We start from the raw sequence: 14,999 nt of genomic DNA on the forward strand, positions 1-14,999 counted from the left end.
TTTCAAATAAAATCATGATAATCCCCCATAGGCATGGCCTGATAACCATCCCCCAGATGATTTAGGATTCTTTAAAGTTAACAATTACCACCATTACAACTCCAGCCCTTGGCATCTTGACATCCAACTAAGTCACTTTTAAACTATAACCTTGACTAACACTTGACCCTATAGACTGATGACCATGTTATAATATTAAAAAATAAAAATAACATCCTTACAACATATAATGTCAAATGTAAATTTTCTTAGCACAGAAATACATAATCACATCTAAGCAAAAGCAAAATCCATCTGGAGGAACAAAAAATTCTAGAGTGCACACTTCTACAGCACATATGCTAAAATTGAATGATACAGAGATTAGCATGGCCCCTGCACAAGGATGTCATGCAAATTCATGAAACATTCCTTATTTTCTCTGAAAGGCTTTACCCAGCAGCTGAAGGAAACAGATGCAGAGACACACAGCCAAACATTAGGCAGAGCTCTGAGAATCTTGTGGGAGATGGGTAGGAGGAATTGAAGAAGCCAGATGGATGAAGGACACCATAAGAAAACCTACAGTGTCATCTAACCTTGGCCAATAGGGGCTGACAGAGTCTGAACCAATAACCAAAGAGCATGCCCTCTATACATATGTAACAGATGTACAACTTGCTCTTCATATGTGACCCCTAACTACTGGAGCAGGAGCTGTATTGGCTGTTGCCTGCCTTAGGACTCCTTTGCCCTAACTGGGATTCCTTGTCTAGGTTCAACAGGAGATGTGCCTAGTCCTATTGTAACTTGATATGCCAAAGACAGTTGATATTCATGGGAGGCCTCTCCTCTGTGGAGAAAGGGTTAGGGAAGATGTAGGAATAAGGAGGGACTGGGAGGAGAGGAAGGATGGGAAGCTGTAATTGTGATGTAAAGTAAATAAATCAATTTTTAAAATTCTAGAGCTCCATGTACACCATCTGGTACTCATAATGTTACTAACTGGGCTCTGGATTTGTGGGTATCCATCCCATTCAACTCTGCTGCAATCAACACACACAGATAGATTCTCTCCTGGGCCAGTTCCATTTCATGTTCTCAGCTCTCTAGTTCTCTTTAAGTCCGATCCCATGGTTCTAACGTCTCCAGTTTCCTGAGATCTCTATTATAAGCTAGTCTCCACCTTCATATCCTCATATAATATCTGATTAAGTCCTCCCTTCAAGGTTTCAAATCACAATACTCATTGCTCACACTTGCCTTTTCTCTTAAACTGTGATGAAAAGCCCATGACTCCCACATCCAGTCTTTCATGCCTATAAAATCAGCATAACTTTCAGGGGTAAAAAGGGTAAAAGGAAAAGAACCCACAGAATAGCCAGCCTTCCTAGCCATTACAAGTACTTTCTTAGTATCAACCTAAATGTTCTCTCCCTTTCAAGTTTACTCTGAGAAATAAATTAGTCCATTGTTTTTAAACTCAGTTTCATTCAGGTTTACAGAACATAGGTTTACAGAACAAAGTCAGGTTCTGTCCGGAGCCACCTAGGAAAGGATAAAAGCTAGCAGGTATTCTTCCTGAGATGGTTTCACCGTGGACTGTGAACGGTGATGAATGAGCCCTTGCAGCCAAGGCCCAAAGAACAACATTTTCAGGACTTGATTCCTGCTACTCATATGCCTTTCCTGTCATTATTAAATTAATATAATAATCCCTGGGCATTCACCCACACTATTGGGCACATTTTTTTCCAGACCAGCGGAGATGTCCTGTCTTGTAGTAATGCTATACAGACAAAAAAAAAAATGATTTCTTAATTATGATTCTATAAGAATTCCTAGAATTATACTAGTAATTATTAAGTGCTTTATAAGACTGCTATTAAGTACTCTCTGATATATAAGAACTGCAATTAAAACTCTACCAATATTCAAGTGTCACAAGTTAATAGTTTCTGAGATAGATAACAAACATTTACAACTTAGGATACATTCCTTAGAGATGTAAAACAATTAGCCAAAGGTCATAAAGGGTAGCAAATGATTTATTGTAGGTGCAAGGACAGAAGATAAAATATTGACTAGTTTATCTATACAAAACTTCATTGTTAACTTAGACATGAGAATTATAGTTTTTAGCTTTCAATGAACCTGTGGAGCTAGTGACAGAAATATCTAGTTATTCAGCAAGTATTTCTTTTTTGGATTTTTTTATTTTTATTAAACTAATACAATTTATTTTAAATTATACAATTCAGTATTGACATTTTAAGTCATCAAAATAATTTATAATAGTTAATTGCCTCTTAAATATACATGATATCTTCTAAAGCTAAAAATAACATGCACTCAACCCATTTTTAAAATCTATTTGGATATTAAACATGATAGAAGTAGAAAATTTGTTCTGAAGTCCTCTGTGAAAGAAAATTGTGGCAAGTTCCTGATTAGACAGTAACCTTTCCATCTCCAAGGGAGAATACACACAGTAATTGTGGCTTTATAGAATGAATCTGGTAGTATGAAATTGTCCATTTCATACAGATTTTCCAATTTAGTTGAGTATAAAATTTTGCAGTAGGATCTGATGATTTTTTGAATTTCCATGTTTTCCACTGTTATGTCTCCCTTTTCATTTCTAATTTTGTTGATTTGGATACAGTCTCTGTACCCTCTGGTTAGTCTGGCTAAGGGTTTATCTATCTTGTTGATTTTCTCAAAGAACCAGCTCCTGGTTTTGTTGATTCTTTGTATAGCTTTTTGTTTCTACTTTATTGTTTTCAGCCCAGAATTTGATTATTTCCTGCCACCTACTCCTCTTAGTGTATTTGCTTCTTTTTGTTCTAAATCTTTCAGATGTGCTGTTAAGTTGCTAGTGCATGCTCTGACTAGGTTTTTGTTTGGTTTGATTTGGTTTGGTTTGGTTTGGTTTGGTTTGGTTTGGTTTGGTTTGGTTTGGTTTGGTTTGGTTTGGTTTTGAGGCACTCAGAGCTATGGGCTTTCCTCTTAGCACTGCTTTCATTGTGTCCCATAAGTTTGGGTATGTTGTGACTTCATTTTCATTAAGTTCTAAACAGTCTTTAATTTCTTTCTTTATTTCTTCCTTGATCAAGTTATCATTGAGTAGATCATTGTTCAGCTTCCATCTGTATGTGGGCTTTCTGTTGTTCTTTTTGTTATTGAAGATCATCCTTAGTCTATGGTGATGTGATAGGATGCATGGGATTATTTCAATCTCCTTGTATCTGTTAAGGCCTGTTTTGTGACCAATTATATGGTCAGCTTTGGAGAGGGTACCATGAGGTTCCTGAATGCACATTCTTTTGTTTTAGGATAAAATGTTCTGTATGTATTTGTTAAATCCATTTGGTTCATAACTTCTGTTAGTTTCACTGTGTCTCTGTATAGTTTCTGTTTCCATGATCTGTCCTTTGATGAGAATGGGGTGTTGAAGTCTCCCACTATTATTGTGTGAGGTGCAATGTGTGTTTTGAACTTTAGTAAAGTTTCTTTTATGAATGTGGGTGCCCTTGTATTTGAAGCATAGATGTTCAGAATTTGAGAGTTCATCTTGGTAGATTTTTCCTTTGACCAGTATGAAGTGCCCTTCCTTACCTTTTATGATAACTTTTGGTTAAAGGTTTATTTTTAGCTCATAGTTCAAGGTGTAGTATCTGTAAAATCAATGTGCATAGAATCAAAACACCTAGTGACATGATATCTGTCAACAAAAGAATTAGCTACTCATTTTCCTTAGAGTCAGGAACCTTATGTATGAATTGTCACCAACCACAGTGGGTTTATCATTCCACTTCAGCTAAACAAGTCAAAGTAATTTCCACAGGCATGTCCAGAGACAAAACTATCAGATGAGTCTAGATTTTTCCAAGTTGACAAATGGCAATAACTGTTCAAGCAAACCTCACATTTTAACTGTGATATACCTCTAAACCTAAAACCTTTCAGGACAAAAACAAGACTGTTTTATGACATCAAAATAGGAAACCCTTTATGATATAAATAGATGGGTCTGAAGTATGAATAAAATTTTATAGAATAAATACAAAAATTTTTAATTTACTGAAGTTTACATTACATATAAATAGGAAGCAAATCAAGAAATGCATCTGTAAACCATCAGTGTTACTATAGTGTTCTATGTCATATCATACAATTTAACTCTAAGAATATAAACTACATTAACATATTTTTGGTGACATATATATACAGTCATCATAAGCATATGTCAAGATACTATCTGGTGTTAGAGAACCATGACAAAATTTAGAAGGAGGAATCAATAGCCATATGCTACTTATGAATAGTGGTTAATGTAGAAAACGGGCCAGTCAAGATGTATACCCAATAATTTCCAATACATTGCTTATTGGCATGTAAAATTTTATAACTTTGGAAAGTCATTTTGGAGTTTTTTCTGATACATCAAATTTCTATTTATCACACTTCCTAGTAAACATCTTCCTATTCACATTGAAGGCAAGTGGAAATCCATACAGATCCCCACATACGTGCTCACATACGTGCTCACAGGAGCTTCTTTGCTTCTGAGCTAATAGAATGAGCATAGAGGTTTCAAAGTGTATGTATTTATCTTAAATATGGAATATGCAAAGGTCAGTGCTTATAAACTACTTTTCAATCGAAGCATTGAATTAAAACTATAATTATAATTATTGCAGTGATTTATATTAAGTCAAAATGTTAGAAAAAAAGATGGTTTAATTTTATGTGAAATTCTACAAAGGCAGCATTGTAATGATAGAAAATTAGGCCCATATTTGTAGGTTTTGGCAATATAGAGACATGAGCATACTTTTTCAAACATGTATTTTTTTAAAACCTAAGTTGAATTGACATTAAGTAATTGTTCATACTCATGAAAATCATGGTTTGTCCTCATAGTAACAGAAGAACCTTACTATAACCTGAATTCCATTACATTTAATTCCCTAAAATGTATATCCTTTTAAAGATTATTTATAAAATAAAGAGTATCTTTGTTTTTATTAAACAAATAAGTGGTGGGTGGGTAAGTTGCTTCATGTTTAAGAGCACGGCCTGCTTTTCCAAAGTCCTGAGTTCAATTCCCAACAACCATATGGTGGCTCATGACAATCTATAAGGGGATCTGATGCCCTCTTCTGGCATGCAGGTGTATATATAGACAGAACACTGATACATTTTTTTAAAGTACATACATAAATAAATTTTTAATTATAGAAGAATGGAAATCAATTTTAAATTTTTTTAAGACAGAAATCAGTAAAAACAAAGCTTTTGTCTCCTATAGTTGCTTTCATCCAAAATACAACTCAGTTGTACCATGAAGCTTCATCTGCAATTCTCTATAGTGTCTTTGATGAAGATGTACTTCCTACAATGTATGCTTTAAAAAAACTCAAGTTCTTTTAGAATTTCATACAATGTCTTTTGGTCATATTCATACCTTTCTCAAATACATGCACGCTACCCTCTTCTGAACCAACCAAGGTTTGTCTTCTTTTGTTCATCACTTGTAAAGTTTAATTTGTACTATTTCTATATTTAGAAACATGTTCTTTCACTAGAGCATGGTAGATTTAGCATACACACACACACACACACACACACACACACACACACACACACACCTTACAAAGAACTGGCTCTTCCTCTCCTGTAGTTATTAATTAGCTATAGCTACTCTGTTAGTGGTGGAATTTCATGCCCAACTCACTTCTCCATACTGAGATTTTTGTCTGGCTTGAATTTGCTTAGGTCTTATGTACATTGTCACAAAAGGTATGAGTTCATATGTATAACTAGCCTGCTGTGTCCAAAATACATTACTTCCTTGTTATCTACTACTTCTTCTGCAATAATCCCTGAGCCACAGAATGAGAGGGTGTGCTGTAGATGCTCCATTAGGGTTGAGCATACTCTGCAGTCTTATTTATTGCATCTTGACCAATTGTAGGTATTTGTGTTAGTCAGCTTCTATTAAAGATAAAAGCTTTTCTGGTGAGAGTTTCACAAGTCATTCATTCATGGGTATAATAATAATTCACTAGAAGTCAGTTTAAATCCATTCAGGAGATTTTTAAAATCTTAAAGGAAGCACCTCTCATTAATTCCTGTACTGTTCTTGAGACATTGGATACAGTTGTGAGACTTTTGCAGAATGTAGACTGGTTTGATAGATGTTCCGGAAGTCACCCTATCATCTCCTCTGCCCTCAGTGGGGAAGAGGATGAGAATGCAAAGTCCCTGAAATCATCTTAGATGCTCTGTTCAAAAAAAAATGTCCAAGAAAGTTGTTTGAAAACTTCCTATACCTTCAAAATTACAATTTAATGCTTCAGGAGATTCCAAAATTTCATTCTACTGAAAAAAATGCAAGCAGCAAAAATAGAAAAGCAATTGGTAAAGACAGCTCTAATTATGGTCTATTACTTTAATTAGGGCAGAGAGTTTGTTCCTCTGCCATGACTTTCTGTTTTAAGAAAAGGGAAAATGGAACAACAATAAATTCGTGTTAAATAATATGCTTTATTTTGTGTAATAGCTATGTACATACAAAAATCAAACCACCCAACATATTATACATCATCTATTTTCCCCTATCTTATCAAATTTCCACTGTTTCTCAAGAGATGGTGTTCCTCTCTTCTAGAGTAACTGAGTCACTGCACTTCGTCAACCCATTTTTTTTTTCATTCATATAGTAATGAGTGTCACCATCTGCCAGCCACTATGAAGTTAAACAATTTGTTTTGGCCTGATTTTATGCACCTTATGGCCTGAGACCAAGGCTGACACATGAAATGCAACAGCTTTCCTGTCTCAGTATAGCTGTTCTGAGCTGTGTAACTAAATGAGGTAGTGCACACGTTAATTTTTTCTGAGATTTTCACAAAAGCTTACCAGAACATGTAGTCATATCTCTCAGGATAATACACTTCAAAGCTTCATATCCAGCAACTTTGCACAAATCCTTTCTTTCACAAAGGAAGTTATACTTGTAAATGTTTGCAAAGATAACCGTGCTCACTAGGCTGTAGCCTTACAGTCTATGTAGACCATGTGTTTGTAGGGAGACCTATACACATACCTATAGGACTGCTTCAGTTTGTGCCAAAATATACTTTCAATCATAGGATTGCAGCATAAAAAAAATCACTAGATCCTATAGGTGGCTAAAGAGAAAGTAGATGCCACCAAGGCTTTTGTGTCCTGTTCCCGAAACATCTTAGTCTTCTCATGTATGGTAAGGAGAATGATGCACACAGGTGAGTAGACAACTCAAGTCTAATGTTTGCAAACAGAATACAACATTATCTAATTGGTTATACAAAGTAGTGCTATAAGGCTAGTGTAATAAACAGCTTTCAAAGTTATAGAACATTCTTCATTATGAAATGTGATAAAAGTATATAACCAAAGCTTTGGTCAAATCAGATAATCAACTGTAGAAAAAATATGCAAGGAAAAAGCAAAAATAGATTCACAAAACATTTCCTATAATCAGCCACACCATTAAATACAGGTGCTTGCTGTGAAAATGGCTTTTTAAAATGCCAATTCAATCTATCAGGAACATGAATTATTCTTAAAATAATATTTTCAAAAACATATTTAGAATTAATATTCCATCGTGCTGGTACGATTATTTAAGTTACCACCAGGAGTAAAATAAAGTCATGCTGCAAGCCATAGCAGGAGAAACATTTGTCACATATACTATTTTTTCTAACAACTGAGAAAATTACAGTCTTTCAAAAAGAACATTTTTATGGCATTCCAATAACTGTCTCCACAGGAAGCTGCTTAAAGAATTCGGAAGAGTTTAAAAAGTAGCCCAAAGGACAAGGTTGCCTCTGCTGTATGCTTTTCAAGTAGCTACAATAACCATGTTTAACACTCATTGTAATTGCCAAGCATACTGAATACAAACTCTTACTGACCTTGCAATAGAATCTTAAGAGTTCAATCTTGATGATTTTCTTGAATAATTTCAAAGATTTTACTGAGTAGATAATTTAAATCTAGTTTATTTTCTTTTTTATTGTTTTTTTTATTTTTAATATTTTTATTACATATTTTCCTCAATTACATTTCCAATGCTATCCCAAAAGTCCCCCATAGCGCCCCCCACTTCCCTACCCACCCATTCCCATTCTTTTGGCCCTGGCATTCCCCTATATTGGGGCATATAAAGTTTGCAAGTCCAATGGGCCTCTCTTTCCATTGATGGCCGACTAGGCCATCTTTCGATACATATGCAGCTAGAGACAAGAGCTCCGGGGTTCTGGTTAGTACATCATGTTGTTCCAACAATAGGGTTGCAGATCCCTTTAGCTCCTTGGGTACTTTCTCTAGCTTCTCCATTGGGAGCCCTGTGATACATCCAATAGCTGACTGTGAACATCCACTCCTGTGTTTGCTAGGCCCCGGCATCGTCTCACAAGAGACAGCTATATTTGGGTCCTTTCAGCAAAATCTTGCTAGTGTATGCAATGGTGTCAGCGTTTAGAAGCTGATTATGGGATGGATCCCTGGATACGGCAGTCTCTAAATGGTCCATCCTTTCATCACAGCTACGAACTTTGTCTCTGTAACTCCTTCCCTGGGTGTTTTGTTCCCAATTCTAAGAAGGTGCACAGTGTCCACACTTTGGTCTTCATTCTTCTTGAGTTTCATGCGTTTATCAAATTGTATCTTATATCTTGGGTATCCTAAGTTTTGGGCTAATATCCACTTATCAATGAATACATATTGTGTGAGTTCTTTTGTGATTGTGTTACTTCACTCAAGATGATGCCCTCCAGGTCCATCCATTTGGCTAGGAATTTCATAAATTCATTCTTTTTAATAGCTGAGTAGTACTCCATTGTGTAAATGTACCATAATTTCTGTATCCATTCCTCTGTTGAGGGACATCTGGGTTCTTTCCAGCTTCTGGCTATTATAAATAGGGCTGCTATGAACATAGTGGAGCATGTGTCCTTTTTACCGGTTGGGACATCTTCTGGATATATGCCCAGGAGAGGTATTGCTGGATCCTCCGGTAGTACTATGTCCAATTTTCTGAGGAACCGCCAGACTGATTTCCAGAGTGGTTGTACAAGCTTGCAATCCCACCAACAATGGAGGAGTGTTCCTCTTTCTCCACATCCTCGCCAGCATCTGCTGTCACCTGAATTTTTGATCTTAGCCATTCTGACTGGTGTGAGGTGGAATCTCAGGGTTGTTTTGAGTTGCATTTCCCTGATGATTAAGGATGTTGAACATTTTTTCAGGTGTTTCTCTGCCATTCGGTATTCCTCAGGTGAGAATTCTTTGTTCAGTTCTGAGCCCCATTTTTTAATGGGGTTATTTGACTTTCTGGAGTCCACCTTCTTGAGTTCTTTATATATATTGGATGTTAGTCCCTTATCTGATTTAGGATAGGTGAAGATCCTTTCCCAATCTGTTGGTGGTTTTTTTGTCTTATTGATGGTGTCTTTAGCCTTGCAGAAGCTTTGTAGTTTCATGAGGTCCCACTTGTCAATTCTCGATCTTACAGCACAAGCCATTACTGTTCTATTCAGGAATTTTTCCCCTGTGCCCATATCTTCAAGGCTTTTCCCCACTTTCTCCTCTATAAGTTTCAGTGTCTCTGGTTTTATGTGAAGTTCCTTGATCCACTTAGACTTGACCTTAGTACAAGGAGATAGGAATGGATCGATTCGCATTCTTCTACATGTTAACAACCAGTTGTGCCAGCACCATTTGTTGAAAATGCTGTCTTTCTTCCACTGGATGTTTTTAGCTCCCTTGTCGAAGATCAAGTGACCATAGGTGTGTGGGTTCATTTCTGGGTCTTCAATTCTATTCCATTGGTCTATTTGTCTGTCACTATACCAGTACCATGCAGTTTTTATCACAATTGCTCTGTAGTAGAGCTTTAGGTCCGGCATGGTGATTCCACCAGAGGTTCTTTTATCCTTGAGAAGAGTTTTTGCTATCCTAGGTTTTTTGTTATTCCAGATGAATTTGCAGATTGCACTTTCTAATTCGTTGAAGAATTGAGTTGGAATTTTGATGGGGATTGCATTGAATCTGTAGATTGCTTTTGGCAAGATAGCCATTTTTACAATGTTGATCCTGCCAATCCATGAGCATGGGAGATCTTTCCATCTTCTGAGATCTTCTATAATTTCTTTCTTCAGAGACTTGAAGTTTTTATTATACAGATCTTTCACTTCCTTAGTTAGAGTCACGCCAAGATATTTTATATTATTTGTGACTATTGAGAAGGGTGTTGTTTCCCTAATTTCTTTCTCAGCCTGTTTATTCTTTGTGTAGAGAAAGGCCATTGATTTGTTTGAGTTAATTTTATATCCAGCTACTTCACCGAAGCTGTTTATCAGGCTTAGGAGTTCTCTGGTGGAATTTTTAGGGTCACTTATATATACTATCATATCATCTGCAAAAAGTGATATTTTGACTTCATCTTTTCCAATTTGTATCCCTTTGATCTCCTTTTGTTGTCGAATTGCTGTGGCTAGGACTTCAAGTACAATGTTGAATAGGTATGGAGAAAGTGGACAGCCTTGTCTAGTCCCTGATTTTAGAGGGATTGCTTCAAGCTTCTGACCATTTACTTTGATGTTGGCTACTGGTTTGCTGTAGATTGCTTTTATCATGTTTAGGTATGGGCCTTGAATTCCTGATCTTTCCAAGACTTTTATCATGAATGGGTGTTGGATCTTGTCAAATGCTTTTTCCGCATCTAACGAGATGACCATGTGGTTTTTGTCTTTGAGTTTGTTTATATACTGGATTACGTTGATGGATTTCCATATATTGAACCATCCCTGCATCCCTGGGATGAAACCTACTTGGTCAGGATGGATGATTGTTTTGATGTGTTCTTGGATTCGGTTAGCAAGAATTTTATTGAGGATTTTTGCATCAATATTCATAAGGGATATTGGTCTGAAGTTTTCTATCTTTGTTGGGTCTTTTTGTGGTTTAGGTATCAGAGTAATTGTGGCTTCATAGAATGAGTTGGGTAGAGTACCTTCTGTTTCTATTTTGTGGAATAGTTTGTGAAGAACTGGGATTAGATCTTCTTTGAAGGTCTGATAGAACTCTGCACTAAACCCATCTGGTCCTGGGCTTTTTTAGTTGGGAGACTATTAATGACTGCTTCTATTTCTTTGGGGGATATAGGGCTGTTTAGATCATTAACCTGATCTTGATTCAACTTTGGTACCTGGTATCTGTCTAGGAACTTCTCCATTTCATCCAGGTTCTCCAGTTTTGTTGAGTATAGCCTTTGGTAGAAGGATCTGATGGTGTTTTGGATGTCTTCAGGATCTGTTGTTATGTCTCCTTTTTCATTTCTGATTTTGTTAATTAGGATGCTTTCCCTGTGCCCTCTAGTGAGTCTGGCTAAGGGTTTATCTATCTTGTTGATTTTCTCAAAGAACCAGCTCCTTGATTGGTTGATTCTTTGAATAGTTTTTCTTGTTTCCACTTGGTTGATTTCACCCCTGAGTTTGATTATTTCCTGCCGTCTACTCCTCTTGGGTGAATTTGCTTCCTTTTGTTCTAGTGCTTTTAGGTGTGTTGTCAAGCTGCTAATGTGTGCTCTCTCTAGTTTCCTTTTGGAGGCACTCAGAGCTATGAGTTTTCCTCTTAGAAATGCTTTCATTGCGTCCCATAAGTTTGGGTATGTTGTGGCTTCATTTTCATTGAACTCTAAAAAGTCCTTAATTTCTTTCTTTATTCCTTCCTTGACCAAGGTATCATTGAGAAGAGTGTTGTTCAGTTTCCACGAGAAGGTTGGCTTTCTATTATTTATTTTGTTATTGAAGATCAGCCTTAGTCCATGGTGATCTGATAGGATGCATGGGACAATTTCAATATTTTTGTATCTGTTGAGGCCTGCTTTGTGACCAATTATGTGGTCAATTTTGGAGAAGGTACCATGAGGTGCTGAGAAGAAGGTATATCCTTTTGTTTTAGGATAGAATGTTCTGTAGATATCTGCCAGATCCATTTGATTCATAATTTCTGTTAGTTTCACTGTGTCCCTGTTTAGTTTCTGTTTCCATGATCTGTCCATTGGTGAAAGTGGTGTGTTGAAGTCTCCCACTATTATTGTATGAGGTGCAATGTGTGCTTTGAGATTTACTAAAGTTTCTTTAATGAATGTGGCTGCCTTTGTATTTGTAGCATAGATATTCAGGATTGATAGTTCCTCTTGGAGGATTTTACCTTTGATGAGTATGAAGTGCCCCTCCCTGTCTTTTTTGATGACTTTGGGTTGGAAGTCAATCCTATCAGATATTAGAATGGCTACTCCAGCTTGTTTCTTCCTACCATTTGCTTGGAAAATTGTTTTCCAGCCTTTCATTCTGAGGTAGTGTCTATCTTTTTCTCTGAGATGAGTTTCCTGTAAGCAGCAAAATGGTGGGTCTTGTTTGTGTAGCCAGTTTGTTAGTCTATGTCTTTTTATTGGGGAGTTGAGTCCATTGATATTAAGAGATATTAAGGAAAAGTAATTGTTGTTTCCTGTTATTTTTGTTGTTAAAGTTGGCATTCTGTTCTTGTGGCTGTCTTCTTTTAGGTTTGTTGAGGGATTACCTTCTTGTTGTTTCTAGGGCGTGGTTCCTGTCCTTGTATTGGTTTTTTTCTGTTATTATCCTTTGAAGGGCTGGATTCGTGGAGAGATAATGTGTGAATTTGGTTTTGTCGTGGAATACTTTGGTTTCTCCATCTATGTTAATTGAGAGTTTGGCTGGGTATAGTAGCCTGGGCTGGAATTTGTGTTCTTTTAGTGTCTGTATAACATCCGTCCAGGATCTTCTGGCTTTCATAGTCTCTGGTGAAAAATCTGGTGTAATTCTGATAGGCTTGCCTTTATATGTTACTTGGCCTTTTTCTCTTACTGCTTTTAGTATTCTATCTTTATTTAGAGCATTTGTTGTTCTGATTATAATGTGTCGGGAGGTATTTCTTTTCTGGTCCAGTCTATTTGGAGTTCTGTAGGTTTCTTGTATGTTCATGGGCATCTCTTTCTTTAGATTTGGGAAGTTTTCTTCTATAATTTTGTTGAAGATGTTTGCTGGTCCTTTGAGTTGAAAATCTTCATTCTCATCCACTCCTATTATCCGTAGGTTTGGTCTTCTCTTTGTGTCCTGTATTTCTTGGATGTTTTGAGTTAGGATCTTTTTGCATTTTACATTTTCCTTGATTGTTGTGCCGATGTTCTCTATGGAATCTTCTGCACCTGAGATTCTCTCTTCCATCTCTTGTATTCTGTTGCTGATGCTCGTATCTATGGTTCCAGATTTCTTTCCTAGGGTTTCTATCTCCAGTGTTGCCTCATTTTGGGTTTTCTTTATTGTGTCTACTTCCCTTTTTAGGTCTAGTATGGTTTTGTTCATTTCCATCATCTGTTTGGATGTGTTTTCCTGTTTTTCTGTAAGGACTTCTACCTGTTTGATTATGTTATCCTGTTTTTCTTTAAGGATTTGTAACTCTTTAGCAGTGTTCTCCTGCAATTCTTTAAGGGATTTTTGTGCTTCCTCTTTATTGTCTTCTGCCTGTTTAGCAGTGTTCTCCTGCATTTCTTTAAGTGTGTTATTAAAGTCCTTCTTGAAGTCCTCTATCATCATCAGGAGATATGCTTTTAAATCCGTGTCTAGCTTTTCCGGTGTGTTGGGGTGCCCTGGACTGGGCGAAGTGGGGGTGCTGGGTTCTGATGATGGTGAGTGGTCTTGGTTTCTGTTAGTAAGATTATTACGTTTACCTTTCGCCATCTGGTATTCTCTGGGGTTAGTTGTTATCGTTGTCACTGTTTAAAGATTGGAGCAGAAGCTGTGTTCCACTCACCAGCAGTCCCAAAATCCTGCGGCGGGGGTCGTGGGTAGCTGGCGGGTGTCAGGCAACCCTGCGCTCCCGCTACCCCGGCGCTGATCTGGCCGGATGAGGCCTGTGGCCCTACTCAGGCCGGTTTCTGCTTCCCTAACTAGTGCAGTCTCAGGTCCCGCGCAATTGGATTGGAGCAGAAGCTGTGCTCCACTAACCAGAAGTCTTAAGATCCTGTGGCGGGTGTTGTGGGTAGCTGGCGAGTGTCAGCCGACCCTGAGCCCCAGCTGCCCCGGTGCTTTTCTGACCGGAAGAGGCTTGTGGCCCTATGTAGGCCGGATTTCTCTCTCCCCAACCAGAGCAGTCTCAGGTCCCGCGTGATTGGACTGGAGCAGAAGCTGTGTTCCACTCACCAGCAGTCCCAAAATCCTGCGGCGGGGGTCGTGGGTAGCTGGCGGGTGTCAGGCAACCCTGCTCTCCCGCTACCCTGGCGCTGATCCGGCCGGATGAGGCCTGTGGCCCTACTCAGGCCGGTTTCTGCTTCCCTAACTAATGCAGTCTCAGGTCCCGCGCGCAATTGGATTGGAGCAGAAGCTGTGTTCCACTCACCAGAAGTCTTAAGATCCTGTGGCGGGTGTTGTGGGTAGCTGGCGAGTGTCAGCCGACTCTGCGCCCCAGCTGCCCTGGTCAATCTAGTTTATTTTCAATGCATCTGCTTGAATAACACTGCGCATTGAAAGAGTGAGTCAAACTGTTTTTTTTTTATTCTTTAATCTTTTTTTTTTATAGCCCAGTCATTATCTGCCCCTCAGTCCACCCTTTGACTGTACCTCATCCCATTCCTCCTGCCCCTTCTCCAAAAGGATGTCCCAGCCCCCTACCTTCACCCCACCAAACCTCCCACTCCCTGAGGCCTTAAGTCTCTCAATGGTTAGGTGCATCTTCTCTCACTGAGGGCAGACCAGGCAGTTCTCTGCTGTATATGTGTTGGGGGCCTCATATCAGCTGGTGTATGCTGCCTGGTTGGTGGCTCAGTGTCTGAGTGATCTCAGGAGTTCAGGTTAGTTGAGACTGCTGGTCTTCCTAAGGGACCGCCCTCCTCCTCAGCTTCTTCCAGCTTTTCCTTAATTTAACCCCAGGGGTACCCAGCTTCT

At 38.1% G+C, this 14,999-nt stretch overlaps 1 non-coding gene across 1 annotated transcript; it reads left to right on the forward strand.

Annotated features, from left to right (window-relative positions):
* Positions 1–317: 317 nt before the first annotated feature.
* On the forward strand, positions 318–420 carry LOC115032365 (U6 spliceosomal RNA). The gene has a single exon (XR_003838045.1). It is a non-coding gene; the product is annotated as a U6 spliceosomal RNA (small nuclear RNA).
* Positions 421–14,999: the final 14,579 nt, after the last annotated feature.

This window comes from Mus caroli, unplaced genomic scaffold (genome assembly GCF_978045245.1).
Source record: "Mus caroli unplaced genomic scaffold, Mus_caroli_1 scaffold_1, whole genome shotgun sequence".
In the NCBI taxonomy this organism is placed as follows: Eukaryota; Metazoa; Chordata; class Mammalia; order Rodentia; family Muridae; genus Mus; species Mus caroli.